This window comes from Oryx dammah, unplaced genomic scaffold, assembly GCF_014754425.2.
Source record: "Oryx dammah isolate SB20612 unplaced genomic scaffold, SCBI_Odam_1.1 HiC_scaffold_29, whole genome shotgun sequence".
Classification (NCBI taxonomy): Eukaryota; Metazoa; Chordata; class Mammalia; order Artiodactyla; family Bovidae; genus Oryx; species Oryx dammah.
In genome coordinates, this window is record NW_024070213.1 from 36,192,648 (window position 1) to 36,207,195 (window position 14,548).

Here is a 14,548-nt window from a genome sequence, read left to right on the forward strand (position 1 = left end):
TGTTTCTGCCAGTTTCAGAGAGAGCCAGTCAGAATCCTGTTCATCCTAGCTGTGCTTCCAACTGTTCCCTGACTGACATAATTTCAGTAATACTGTTGTTAAGAAAATGGTGAAAACACTGACTATCAAAATTTGGAATTCAGAGCAAACTTTGATATTCTACATTGATCTTTCAAAAGCATCTTGTTAAAAGAACTTACATTGCTTTACAAAAGGCTTTCACTTAGCTTACTCATTTTGGTTTTTACTACTACTCTGTGAAATAAACATAATTACTAATATTTTACAGATGATGAACATGAAGCTGAGTGTGAATTACCCAAACTCAGGTAATAAATTGCTCTTGAACCAAGTCGGGAGCTCGTTCCACTCCCCAGATCACAGAGCACACTTCCTTGACAAATTATCTGATATGCTTCTAGACCTCAGAAAAACACATGGGAAGCCAGTGACCAAGTTGGTATTTTGGATGCTTTTGACTGCAAGTATAAGATGCAAGTAAAAATGTAAAAATAAGGAAAATGAGTATCTTGTGTAAAACAGACACAAGATAGGGACCTTCCAGAGTAAATTTAGCCTCTCAAAAATGTCTTTAAGAACAGAGATTGTTTTTAGTTTTCTACATTGTTGTCAACAGTGTTAGATGTCCTTAGGCTTGTTTTCTCAGAGGGCTGGATAGCTACAGGGACTCTAAGCATCAAATTGTCATACAAATTTTTTAAAAGATTGTTCATCCTATTTTTAAGAGTAAGGAAAATCTTTTCCAGAAGCATTCTAAGCAAGGAACCCTGCCCCCCAACCCCACTTGGTTGGCCTTGATTATGCCATCCATCCATTCCTACAATAGTACCTGGTCTGTTGATTGATTTAAACTAAGCAGGCTTCACAGCCTTGGTACAGAGTGAGGCTCTCGTAAAGCACATGGCCACCTGATACCAGAACCAAATTGGAGTTAACCCCCAAGATAATCAAAAGGGTGCCACACTGGTTTATACCAATGGTTCTTACTGAAGCCACTGCACTTGGGTTTTGTTACTGATTCTGCCATTGCCTACATATGGACTGAAGGGCTGGTCCATTAACACCTTTTCTGACCCGTGTGAAACAGGAGTACTGAGGGACCACTGTGCTAGACCATAGCTCAGCTACTGGGAGCCTAGGTTGCTTGTCCTTCAGAGAAGCAGGAGTAGGGGTGGGTCTCTGGACATCATACAAACAATGGATGTTTGGCCCAGTGACCAGGGCTTGGTCTTTTTAGTGCTACTGCCAAGCCTTCCAGCTGCCTTTCATCTCACAGGTCCATCTCCCACAAAGCTGTTATACCAGTCACAGGGATCCTCATCTACTTACTTCCTCTCAAGATCCAGGCAACAATGGGCTTGATGACTGACCTCATCACTAGTGGCTCAACTGCTTTGTCTAACTTGAGAAGATAGGCTTTGATTAGTAGAAATCAAAACATTTCTCAGGAGGTTGTGCTAAAAACCGTTACAAAGTTACTGTTCATTCTAAAGCATTCCTTAGCAAATCCTTAAAGGTTGAGATGACTTATAAGTCTCTGCCAAATGGAGAAATACATAACAGGAAAGGGAGATTGTCCTTTGCCTTTCCTGTCCTCTTAGGTAAGTTAATCATGGACAGAACTTGAAAAATCCTCCATATGGTTCTATATAGTAGAGGACTGAGGAGGGTCTAGGGTACCATAGATATAAGACTGTCCAAAACCTCCAAAAGTAAAAATTACTTCAGCTTTTGACACTTACATATACAAATACATAATCTCTAAGGAAAAAAGAAGCAGTAGCTCCATATATAAAGAGATGTCTGTAAACTCTTCCCTCTTGTTCTAAGTTGTGTTCTCCCTGTGTTTTTCTTGAGATTTTAGTTTATTGCTACTTCTGTCCTCTGGCTTATAGAAACACACACACACACATACACACAACTTCTCCTTTGCAACAACCTAGGCTTAAGAAAATTCATTTTTGGCTAGTTGAAGCAATATTTCCTGAAGTAGAGTACTTGGAACAACTATTTCAAACTCAACTAGGATACTTATTTGAATAAAGATTTAGTGTGTCTCACCCCAGACTTACTAAATCAGAGTTTCAGGGGGTGGGTCTGAACTTCTGTACAGTCTCAATTCAACTTGGGAAACTACTAAGCTAAAGCAAAAAAGGACACTGGTTGGACTTTTCTAAAATGAAATAATACCTGCCTCACTGATTGTTATGAAAACAACTATATGAAGTAATGGATGTCCAGTTGGTGATGTATGGCAGTCAGTGCTTATCACCATGCCTGGCACAGTGTAGACACTCTATAAGCATTTGTGAACAAATGAATAACTGCATTTTGTGAACAGCCCTACTCCCCCTCTAAGGCCAATCTCAAAATGTTTTCATGTTTAATAAATACATAAATCAACTCCAAAAGCATTGAAACAAACTATAGCCTTTGCTAAAGTTGTTATTTTCCAGGGAAATAATGTAAGAGGGTTTGCATTACACAATGAAGCTTCCTAAATACCCTTTAAAAATAAACTCAAATTTCCACTCCCGGTGGCAGCTGCCACCACCACTTCTGCTCTTTCTCATGAGTATGCTGCTGCTGCTAAGTCACTTCAGTCGTGTTCAACTCTGTGCGACCCCATAGACGGCAGCCCACCAGGCTCCCCCGTCCCTGGGATTCTCCAGGCAAGAACACTGGAGTGGGTTGCCATTTCCTTCTCCAGTGCATGAAAGTGAAAAGTGAAAGTGAAGTCGCTCAGTCGTGTCTGACCCTCAGCGACCCCATGGACTGCAGCCTTCCAGGCTCCTCCATCCATGGGATTTTCCAGGCAAGAGTACTGGAGTGGGGTGCCATTGCCTTCTCCTCTCATGAGTATACCCTCCTGCAATTACCTTCTCTGCGTCTCATCTCCATGGGCCAAGCTGAAGCTGCTTTCTCCCTTTCCAGAAGCCCATTAGAGGCATGTCTATTCCTCAAAACACATTTGTGCCCCCCTGTTACTCCTAACTGCATTTCCACTCATCAACCTGCTCAGCAAATCCAAGAACCTCCCCCAGTATTCACCCTCCATGGAATGTCAGGGGTGGAGGAGTGATAGGGAAGAAAGAGAAGTTTTAAATATTAATAATTTAATTATTTCCTCAGTCACTTAGGAGCTCATTAATGGGTAGTTTTTTATTTTTATATGTCACTGGAGATGGGGGTCTTCAATTTAACTATACTCTGAAACAGGTGATTTTGTTGTTGTTGTTCTGGACCAACTGAAATATATATGTGAACTTAAAAGGTCCTCCAAACAAAATTGCACTGTTACAACCCCAGCAGGAGGTTGACAAGAATAGGAATTTATAGTGTGCTAGGCAGTGGTTCTTAATGTCAGTCTTGTTCTTGCTTGAGTATTTGGCAGTGAAGGAAATTAATGAACAAACTAAATTCCCCCTAAGATTAGCAATGGTTCCTGAAAGCAAAGTTGTTCCTGGGCTTTTGGGAAGGAAACCACATTGGCCGGAAGGAACTATACCATGCATTCTGCAAGTTATGTTTCAAATCACTTTCTTACATTTTGCTCAAGAAGAAAATATGAAAAGACCACTAGTTGGAAAGGAGAGATGATTTTCCTATCCATCTGTCAAGATATTGTGTGACTGTCTCTGACTTATCCTAGGAGGTATAATATAACCACTCTAAAAAAAAAAAAAATCTTAGGAAGTAAAGCTCCAGAGTTTAAAGAAAGAGTTGAAAGCAGAATTTAAATTTGAACAATTGGGGAAACACACATCAAACTATGAGAATAATTTGCCCCAAGAAATCCTGTGTGCTCTCCTTGTGTGTTACACTTCTGGCATCACATTTAGGTACTGGATTCCTGGCTCTTGCTCTCAGGCTTTTGGTGGAAGTGAATCATCATTTCTAAGAAATGAGGACTGTGATGACTCACCAGCAAGCTTATCATACCACGTATGAACTCCTGAGGAGATCTGACTTTCACCATCTGGCTTCTACTGTATACTGAGTGATTCTGGCCAAAACACTCATCTCTGAACCTCTATTTGCCTACTGAGAAGACAAGAATTATAGGTGTTCAACCACCTCACAGAGGTGGTTGTGAGGCTCACCTGAGATGATAAATGGAAAAACACTTTGTAAGCAAGACAGCAAGTTTGTAGCTTGTCCGTCGGGGCTCAGTCACTAAGCTGTGTCCAATTCTTTGCTATACCATGGACTGAAGCCTGTGCACTCCTCTGTCCATGGGGTTTCCCAGGCTAGAATACTGGAATGGGTTGCCATTTCCTTCTCCAAGGGATCTTCCAAATCCAGCGATCCAATCTGCATCTCCCGAACTGCAAGCAGATTCTTTACCTCTGAGCCGCCAGGGAAGCCCCTGTACTTTTTGACCAGGATCCTAGAAATTCCGCTTCACCATCAAAGTGGCACTGAACACATGTGCAGTCTAAGAGTACCCACCCCCCTGCCCCCAAATCTGGGTAAACCACCTCAAAACAGTGTACACTTGTCTTGGAAAGCCAAGGTTTGAGCATGTTCAGGGAAACCTAGGCCAGATCTTAAGAGTGTCTGTCAGGCTCTCTGCTGAATTTTTCTTTCTGAGCCTACAGCACACATTGGTGTGGGTGGACTTTGGGTGGAGTTCCAAGTCACAGCCAGGACTCAACAACGGTTTTTGATTAGGGATGTGTCTCCTTGTGTGTTATCGAGGGCAGCATCTCTTGCCACCTCCAGCAGGATAAAGTCCGAGACCCACTGAAGGCTGCATCAGTTTCTCTGCGTCTGCCCACTTCTGTTGGGAACACGCGTCTAACTCCCTCGTCCTAAGTAGCTCTCAGGACACACAAAGCAGCTAGTTATGATGCTGTAATGGAGAGTCCTGAAGGACAAGTATTAGTTTTAGGCTGGTTGATGCAGAGCTTTGGTGTATTCTCCGCTGTTCCTTCCCTCCTCTACAAGACCAACTGTGACCAAGGAACCCTAGGGTCCTACGGGAGGGGAGCGAACCAGCGTACTCTGCGTATGACGACGGGCTGAGAAGTGGTCCCCAAAGAATCTTGCTTCTGGATTTACCCAGCTGTCTCAGGACGCCAAACAGCTTCTTTGGCGATGTGAAAGTTGGACCATAAAGAAGGCTGAGTGCTGAAGAACTGACGCTTTGAAACTGTGGTGCTGGAGAAGACTTGAGAGTCGCTGGGACTTCAAGGAGATCAAACCAGCCAATCCTTAAGGAAATCAACCCTGAATATTCATTGGAAGGACTGATGATCGAGCTCCAATACTTTGGCTACTTGATGCGAAGAGCCAACTCATTGGAAAAGATCCTGATGCTGGGAAAGATTGAGGGCAGGAGGAGAAGGGGACGACAGAGGATGAGATTGTTGGATGGCATCACCGACTCAATGGACATGGGTTTGAGCAAGCTCCGGGAGCTGGTGACGGACAGGGAAGCCTGGTGTGCTGCAGTCCATGGGGTCGCAAAGGGTCGGACATGACTTAGAAAATACACAACAATCTCCCCCGACTCCAGCCCCCACACACAAGGGGAACAACTCCACACTGCAGAACACCAGACAACGAATTTGGAAGTGATGGAGGAAACCTGCTTTAGACAGGCACGTTTCCAGCGAGGCTCCAGGCGCTGCTCTGCTGGCCTCCCCACACTTCGCCTCCCTCCGCCGGGGTCGGCGGGCGGGGCTGCCGTGACTCCGCCCCGCGCGGTCCCTTTCTCCCGCCCCCGGCCCGGCGGCGGCTAGACCCCCGGGCGGGCGAGCCCCGGGCCGCAAGCTCCTGAACCCCGAGCTGCAGTGGGGCCATCGCTGCACCAGGCAGAGAGAGCCCCGCGGGTGCCTGCGCCCCGCCTCGGGGCGGCCGCCTGGGCCAGCTCAGCGCTGGCCCGGGGCTCTCCATGCTGCGGGCCCCGGGGCTGCGGAGCCGGCCGGGTGGCTCCTGCGATGGCGACGGAAGCGGAGGCGGCTTCGAGAGGTGAGGTTGCGGGCGGGGGTCTCCGGCTGCGGGAGCGGCAACCGGGCCGGCCTGGAGCGAGCGGCCGGTGCGCGAGGCCAGGTGGGCGCACTTTGCCGGGAGCTCTCCTCCGACCCTGCATCACCTTGGCGGGCTCGAGAGCGAAGGTCGTCCCTTGCGGCACAGGTGCGGCTCGGCTCCCCGAGCATCCTCGCCCGGAGCGGGAGGTGGGGGGGTGACGCCCGCCTTCGCCGCCGGCTTTCGAATTGCCGCAGCCCCATTTCGGGGCCCCGGGTCGGACGTTTCAGCGAAGATGAGCTGGCGAGGGACCGTCCACCCAGCGACCGCGAGTAGCCTCCCCCAGCCTACCGCTGGGCGCCCACTTCTCAGTCGGCAAGGACTGCTGCGCAGACTTTGTAGATTTCGTTTTCCCCCTTTATAAACCATTTGCCATTAGCCGTTGAAGGAGCTCGGGCTCTGCGGTCCTATTCCCTCTGAACTGGAAATTCTCACTTCTATTCCCTTCTTTAAAACCTGCTCAGCGGTGGATCGGGCAGGCGAGAGCGGGGAGGCAGGTCCCCCACATTTCTTACTCTTGAAAACCACAGATTGCACCGCAACAGTCCTCTCTCAGCGAGAGGCGGCTCTTGTGCCATTTCAGCACTAGGAAAGTCATCCGTGGAATTTGTTTCGTTTTATATTATTTTGGAGTTTTTGTGAATTGAGTTGGAAGCGTTGCTACGTCTTTTTCCTCTCTCTAGTGTTTTCTGGCGACATTCTCTGGTCTCTCCCATATGACTACTCATAATTACGGACTGATCATAAAATATTTGTTACTTAAGACGGACAGGAGGCAGGGAAAAAACATGTAAATAACTAAAAGACTGGCAGAGAGAAGTTCAGGGAAGCAGTTTATTAAATCTCCCGTTTCCTTTTAGAATATTGTGATGCGTTTAGATTCTTCTGGGAAATAAAGCAATGAGAAGAGGTCTTTTGAAAATCTAATAGGGGATTTAGATCATGAGGAGGTTTCTAAAATTCTGTCATTTGAATATTTGAAATCTTTCTGGTCTATATGAAGATGTGAGAAGGCACTGGTTTGAAAGGAGAAGGTAGTATTCATCATTTTAAGCCCAGAAATCCTGTTTTGGCTGTGACTGAACTCTGCCCTTTACTATGTCACCTGGGTTAAGTTACTTAGCATTAGTCTCTTCCTAAAGTGGAGATAATTTTAGTATCTGTCTTATAGGATTGTTAGAATTAAATGAGATATAAATATATATATATATTTTATTTGGATATGCTTTTATTACTGATAAAATTTAGTGTAGAGATTACAAGAGTCATTTTGGACAAAAGGTTTGCTTTAAGTTTTTGTAATAGTTTCAGCTCCTTGTTGTTCACCATTTCTCCCTAAAAAGTAGAGCACATTTGTTTCTCTGTCTTTTTTTTTTTTTTTTCTTTCCCTAAGAAGAGCCTGGAGAGAAGCATCAGTGTTTCACATCCCTGTGATTTTGACTGATTTTTACCTCCCTTTTCCCTTCCTCTTTTTTTCTCCTGGCATTTACTGTGCCATGTTGGGCCATTGATGTCTGCGGACACTGGGTGTCTACATAATGCCCACCCTCCCTGGAATCTGCATCCTTGTATCTGATACCCTATTTAAGCTCTAGACAGGGGATAGCTGTTAATGACATGCTTTGGCACAAATGGTGATGTCTCACTCAGTGTGTCTGATACTGTGCCTGTCATCTCCTTCCTCATCCCAAATGGCTCTTCCTCCTGCCATAGTTGTGGTCCTCTCCTTTAATCCAGAAGTCTGAGAGTCTGTTTTACTTCCCCCTCTTCTAGGCCCCCTAGGGTGACTACACAGACCTTAATTCTGTCCCATCTTCTCTACAGTGCCGTTGCTGGAGGTCACACTCTGATCACACCTTATTTAGATGGCTGTTTCCCTTCCTGCCTTTGACTGGGCCTCCTGAACCCTTCTGTCCAGGTACCAGGGCACTATCCTGTCCCTCCTTTGATAGGATCTTCAATAGCTCTCCATTCCTATGTGAAAAAAGTTCAAGGTTCTCAACCCACCGTTCAAGTCTTTCGGGCATCTGACCAGCCTTTGCAGCCTCATCCTGAGTCCTACCTCTTCATCTTCCAGAGCTCCCTGTCTCCAAGCCTGTGTTCCTGTTTGAGAGCTCCTTGGACCGTTGCCGCTTTGCCTTGGCTCTGTAGTCTCCTCTGCCCCAAGCACCCTTCTTTTTGCAACTGGCCCTCATGACCAATATACCCCTCTCCTTCACTGGGCTAACTAATTTTCTTGAAGATGTTTTTAAAGATATGCTGTCCTTTAGGAAACATCTTACACCCTCCTCTATTAGCCAGAATATAGTTGAGGTAACTTTAGAGAGACTTCAAAAAGAATTGTTCTATATACATGAAAGTCTAACTGGAGAGTAGAGTGGCTTGCTCTATGAAGTTATCCAGGGGCTGTGTTCTTCTTTGTTTTTAAAACATTTTTATTGGAGTATAGTTGCTTTACAATGCTGTGTTTTTCTACTGTGCAGCAAAAGTGAATCAGTTACATATATGCATATATCCACTCTTTTTTTAGATTTCCTTCCCATTTAGGTCACCACGGAGCACTGAGTAGAGTTCCCTGTGCTATACAGTAGGTTCTCATTAGTTATCTGTTTTACCCATAGTAGTGAATGTATGTCAATATCAATCCCAGTCTCCCAAATACATTCCACTCCCCTTTGGGCTTCCCAGGTGGTGCTAGTGGTAAAGAATCCACGTGCCAGTGCAGGAGACGTAAGAGATGTGAGTTCGATCCCTGGGTCAGGAAAATTCCCTGGAGAAGGGCATGGCAGTCCACTCCAGTACACTTCCCTGGAGAATCACATGGACAGAGGAGCCTGGTGGGCTACAGTCCATAGGGTCCCGAAGAGTCAGACATGACTGAAGCAACTTAGCACACACCCCTTTGGTAACCATAAGTTTGTTCTCTACATCTGTGACTCTTTCCTTTGCAAGTAAGTTCATCTGAGATATAAATGTGTGTGTATATATGTATATGTATATAAAGTGCTTAGCACAGTTCTTGGGAAATAGTAAGTACTCCATAAATGTTAGTTTAATATAGTTGTTATTCATTTACAGCTTCAATTTGCTTTCTGAAAGTAATGAATCTCGTGTCTATTAAGAAAGTATTGTTGCACTCAAGTGTGTTGTTGCACTCAAGTTAAAATTGGCCAAATATTTGGGCTTTTCTGAAAAAGGGAGGTATGAAAATACACCTGCTAATTCAAAATATGGCTTATACCAGGTAAGTCTTTATGACAAGTTTTTGGACAAAGAGTTTATTGCTATTTAGCTACATACCAGATGTTAACTTGGGGATGATCAAATTTAATCTTTTTTTGAAAAGAGGAACAAAGTCTCCATGGGGCCTCAGAAGGCCAGCGTTTATTGAGCTCCTGTTATGTACCAGGCATTTCTTGGCCTCATACCAGCCCTGTGATGTGGGTGATACTATCTCCCTTTCATCGATGAGGTGAAAAAACTGAAGCTGTAGCCAGAAATTGACAAACACACCTGAAGTTAAACTCTGCGGCTCCTGGCTGGGCTGCTCTTCTTTCTTTCCTGTCTGCTTGGATGGTTAATGGGCAATGTGCTCACTGCCAGACACTCTCTTTGTCTAAAGAGGGAGAATTATTGTTGCAACTTCTCCCATTCCTGGAGGAAAAAAAAACAAAACAGGTCTCTATATCAGAATCCAGGGCCATGGGTTTTTTCCCCCTGGCACAAAATCCCTCCATATTCCTTTTTCCTAGGCAGATTGACATTCAGGCCTTCACCATAAAATGAAAATCAAGGAATTCTCTGGTGGGCCAGTGGTTAGTGGTTAGAGCTCTGCTTCCACTGCAGGGGGCTTGGGTTCAATCCCTGGTCTGGGAACTAAGATCCTACATGCCATGCAGTGGAGCCCAAAGGAAAAAAAAAAAATCTAATAATGGGGATATGGAAAAAAATCCCCATGGTTTGATTACACTGCTGAAAAAATTGAGGGAGCTGGTTTTGAAGACAGGCACCAAAAATCAGCTGGTACCTAACATGATTGCCTGCTCACTTATTTTTGATGGGTTGATGGTAAACAGCAAGATTAAGCAAGCTGCCATGCCAAGTGACTGGCACCTTCTGGTAAATGATTCCAGAATCTTTGGAGTTAGGGAGCAGGCATTCTCAGGAGAGCAGCACACGTCCCAAGGCTGGTTGCCAGATTTGGTCTTGGGTTTAGGCATCCAAGCGGCAACTTTCTCCCCTTCCCCTCCCGGACTTTTTACCATCCCCTGTTTTCACCTGTGATGTTATCATACCCAACCCTTATGAGGGGTGGTTCTACAATTACGTAGGGGCTTAAACTCATTTTTGTGATTCAGATATCGAAAGTCACGTCCTTGTCCACTGTGCATGAACTCCTCTTCTTTTCCTAGCCCTTCAGTCTGATGTGTGTTACTCAAGATAGACCAAGATGGGCTAAAAATGACTTTTGACATGTTTTAGGGGGAGGAAAGCGAGAGGAAAAGAGAGAAAGGTGGAGGAGTGAGAGAAGGGTTGGAGTAAAGAGAGAGGAGGAGAGAGGGAAAGAGCTGCGGAGGGACGTTGAAGACGAGGATGGAGAGGGTGGAGAAGGGGAGGGGAGAGGAACTGATCCCCTGGCGGTGGCAATGGTGGGTCGGAGGAGGGCTGAGGAGGGATGGAGGTGAGGAGAGATGCAGGGGAGAAGGAAGGGTAGGGACTGCCACGCATTAGAATTTGACTCCAGGGAAAAAAGAAATCTAATGTTTAAAATACATGGGAAAGCCAAAATATTAGTAAACAGTGATTTCAGTATACTTTTTTCCTTGTGGAAAGACTTCTTGATTCTGAAAAGCGTGATCTGGACTTCCCTCATGGTACAGTGGATAAGAATCCGCCTGCCAATGCAGGAGACATGGGTTCAGTCCCTGGTCTGAGAAGATCCACTTGCCACAGAGCAATTAAAGCCTGTGAGCCACAGCTACCGAGCCTGAGCTCTCGGGCTCACAAACCACAGCCGCTGAAGCCTGTGCACCCTAGAGCCTGCGCTCTGCAACAAGGGAAGTTTCCACAGTGAGAAGCTCACACATCACAATGAAGAGTAGCTCCCGTGTTCCACAACCAGAAAAAGCCCAGACAAAACAACAAAGAACCACCAGCACAGACAAAAAAAGGAAAAAGCATGATCTCTTTCTGTGTGGTGAACATTAATTAGTGCATGCTTTTGAAATCTCTTCTTTTGCATAATGTTCAGGATATCATAAACAAGATAATAAGATGTCATTCAATAGCCCCAATTTCAGTTGCCTTGGGCTGAAAACCTTGGTGCCTGGCATCCGGGTGGTTAGTCAGCATCAGCACCACCAGGGTCTCAGTGAGCCAGCAAGAGGCAAGTGTCTCATCTACCCAGCCCCCAGTTTTTAAACGTAAAATACTTTGAAACTAATGTAAAATATTTAAATCAGTCTAGGCATATAATATTAAAATTCTCATTTGAAAATACTTAGTTGTTGGTGGGGATGATCGGAAATTTGTCATTTATCTCAGTAAATTTCTCGGATTTCGTTTCTCTTTAATCTTATGATTTAAATCTCTAGCTAGTATCTTTACAGAAAGAGAGAAACAAAGAAGACTGAAGGAAAAGGAAATATAGAGAGAATCCTTCTTCCACTCAACCTGGTTTGCATTATAGTGACATGAAAGTGAAAGTCGCTCAGTCCTCTCCGACTCTTTGCGACCCCATGGCCTATACAGTCCATGGGATTCTCCAGGCCAGATCTTTGCGACCCCATGGCCTATACAGTCCATGGGATTCTCCAGGCCAGAGTACTGGAGTGGGTAGCCTTTCCTAGGCGTTCGCTTCTCCACGGGATCTTCCCAACCCAGGTCTCCTACATTGTAGGCGGATTCTTTACCAGCTGAGCCACAAGGGAAGCCCAGGTTTGCATTATAGGAGATTTACAATTGAGGGTCAAGATGATTGCCGTAAAACAGCAATTCCCAATACATTCAAAATGTTTTACTTACAATATTTTATTGAATTTTTTAAATGTTATTTTAAAATTAATTTTATTTATTTATTTATTGGCCCTACTGCACAGCATGTGGGATCTTTGTTCCTGGATGAGGGACTGAATTCAGGCCCCCTACAGTGGAAGCCCAGAGTCTTAACCACTGGACTGCAAGGGAAGTCCCGTTAATTTTTTTACTTAGATAAGAAATGCACTTTGCCCTCTGTTCCAGTCATAGCACAGGGGAAGTGGAGGACCATCCCCTGGCTTGCTTTCTCGGCACATCTCCACTGCTTCTCCTTTACATGCCCTAGATAGTTATGTGAGGGAGTCTGCCTTCCCATGTATGGTCCAGGCCTCTCCTCAGGCTGTTGGCTGCCCCTAGACTGCCCTGTCCTCCCTCTAGATGGGCCTGTAGGGGGTCTCCTGTAGTTCTGAAGGCCGAACTCAGGTGTTACTGTGTGTCTTCTATCCCTGGAACAGAAGAACTGGTGCAGGAAAATGCATGAACTTTGGACCCAGTGGGAGTATGTGTGTGCGCGTGCTCAGATGTGTCCAACTCTTTGCAACCCCATGGACTGTAGTCCACCAGACTCTTCTGTCCATGGAATTTTCCAGGCAAGAACACTGGAGTGGGTTTCCACTGCCTACTCCAGGAGTGGGAGTATCGGTGTCAGTTAATATACTAGCTCTGTGACCTTGACCAAATTATTTAACTTCTCTGAGCCCCAATTTCCTCATCTATAACATGGGGGTAAAAAATTACCTAACTTGAAGAGTCCTGTGACAATTAAATGAGACGATTCCAAGCTAGTGAAATCTGACCTTCAACAGATGAGTTTCCTTCTCCTCATGAACCCTTCCCAGAACTTCTCCTACCCACTGATGGGAATGAATCTTCCCTTCTATTTCCTCACTGTAGTTTTTGGCGTGCCTACAAGAACCCTGTGCCCACTTGCCGTGGCTTGTTTAGGTACGTATCTTAGCTCCATCCTTGGGTTGCACATCCCTAAGAGAGCAGGGTAGGACCTGGCTCATCTTTACAGTCTTCACCTCCTTGCACTTATTAAATACCTAACCAAGCTTTTTGATTGTAAGTGACTGTTGGTTTGAGGTGCTGACAGGACTGGTTTGTTCATAAAGCATATTGCCGTTCTAGGCAAACAGAGAGAAAGCAATGGATGAAACAAGCAGAAGGATTAAAGAGCTTATAAAAGGAGAGATGAAAAACGGCCAAAATACATGTTGTAAAGACAGAAGCTAGCACAATCTATGGTTTAACTGCTAGGAGTGAGCCTCCCCACCCACATTTGGGAAGAATTATATCTAGTTTGTGGGGGAGTTGGCTTTCAGAGAAGGGGTCAAGTTTAGTATTGAAGGGTAGATAACTTGTGGAGGCAGCAAAGAGGGTCATCGACAACAGAGATTAGACGTGTATATGGAAAATCATCAGTGATGTGCTTGGAAGAACTGGTGCTGGTCTGGCTGGGAAAAGTGAGACGGAACAACTGACCTGTCCTTGCCTTGTTAATGTCGCCCAGCACTGCCCTCCCACCTGTGATGCGGCAGGACAGCTAATGAGGAAAACCTGAGTTACAGGCTCCAGAAGGAAAGATCTGTGCGTCTTCTTTTTGGTCCCTGGCCAGCAAGAGACCAGTTGTATCACCCTGAAATGTTACTTGCAGCGTATTTCTGACCAGAAAGAACATCAGAGGTCCTGGTTCCTGCCAGATGATTAGTTATATGGTCTTAGCTTTGCCTCCAGGTGCGTCTGGGCCACTACTTTCGCCCATCCTCTCTTCTCTGAAAAAAAGTAGCTGCTTTTATCTTTAAATCCATTTCACATTCCTTCTGCTTAAAACCATCACTAGTGCTGTCTCATTTATTCCTGTTGCAGCCTGCTGGGAAGCAGGTTTCAGGACTTCTATCCTCTGTCCAGTGTAATGGCCACTGATGTCCTCCTGTTATGGACATGTGCTCCAGGCCTCCTTGCAGCCCCTTCCTATGCAGCCCCAGTGTGCAGGACTGAACAGAACTATCAGCCTTGCCTTCCAAAATAAGCAGTGAAGGTTTATAAACCAAAAGGACTCCACTGCCATGCACATCTGAACACATTCCTAAAAGAGCACTCCCGCAAACGCCTGTGTGTGATAACATCAGAAGATGTTTGTTGATTCAGACTCAGTGCAGAGAATCTCTGGCATAGAAGTTACTCAAAAGCAGAAACACTTATGTACATCAAAATACCTCTTCATCTTTTCTTCTTAGGAGAGGAGAAGAGAGGGAGAAGAGATTGTCGTGGAGCCTGGATGGTACGAAAGTATAGGTATTTTATAGACAGATTGTGAAAAAGAGATCAGTATACGATGGGCAGACTTGAACACTTTACAGAACAGAGATCAATATATGTTTAAAATGAATAGAAGATTGTGACGATTAGTAATTGTTTTGTCAAAATCTAGAAAACAGTTTTGATTGAAAAATTG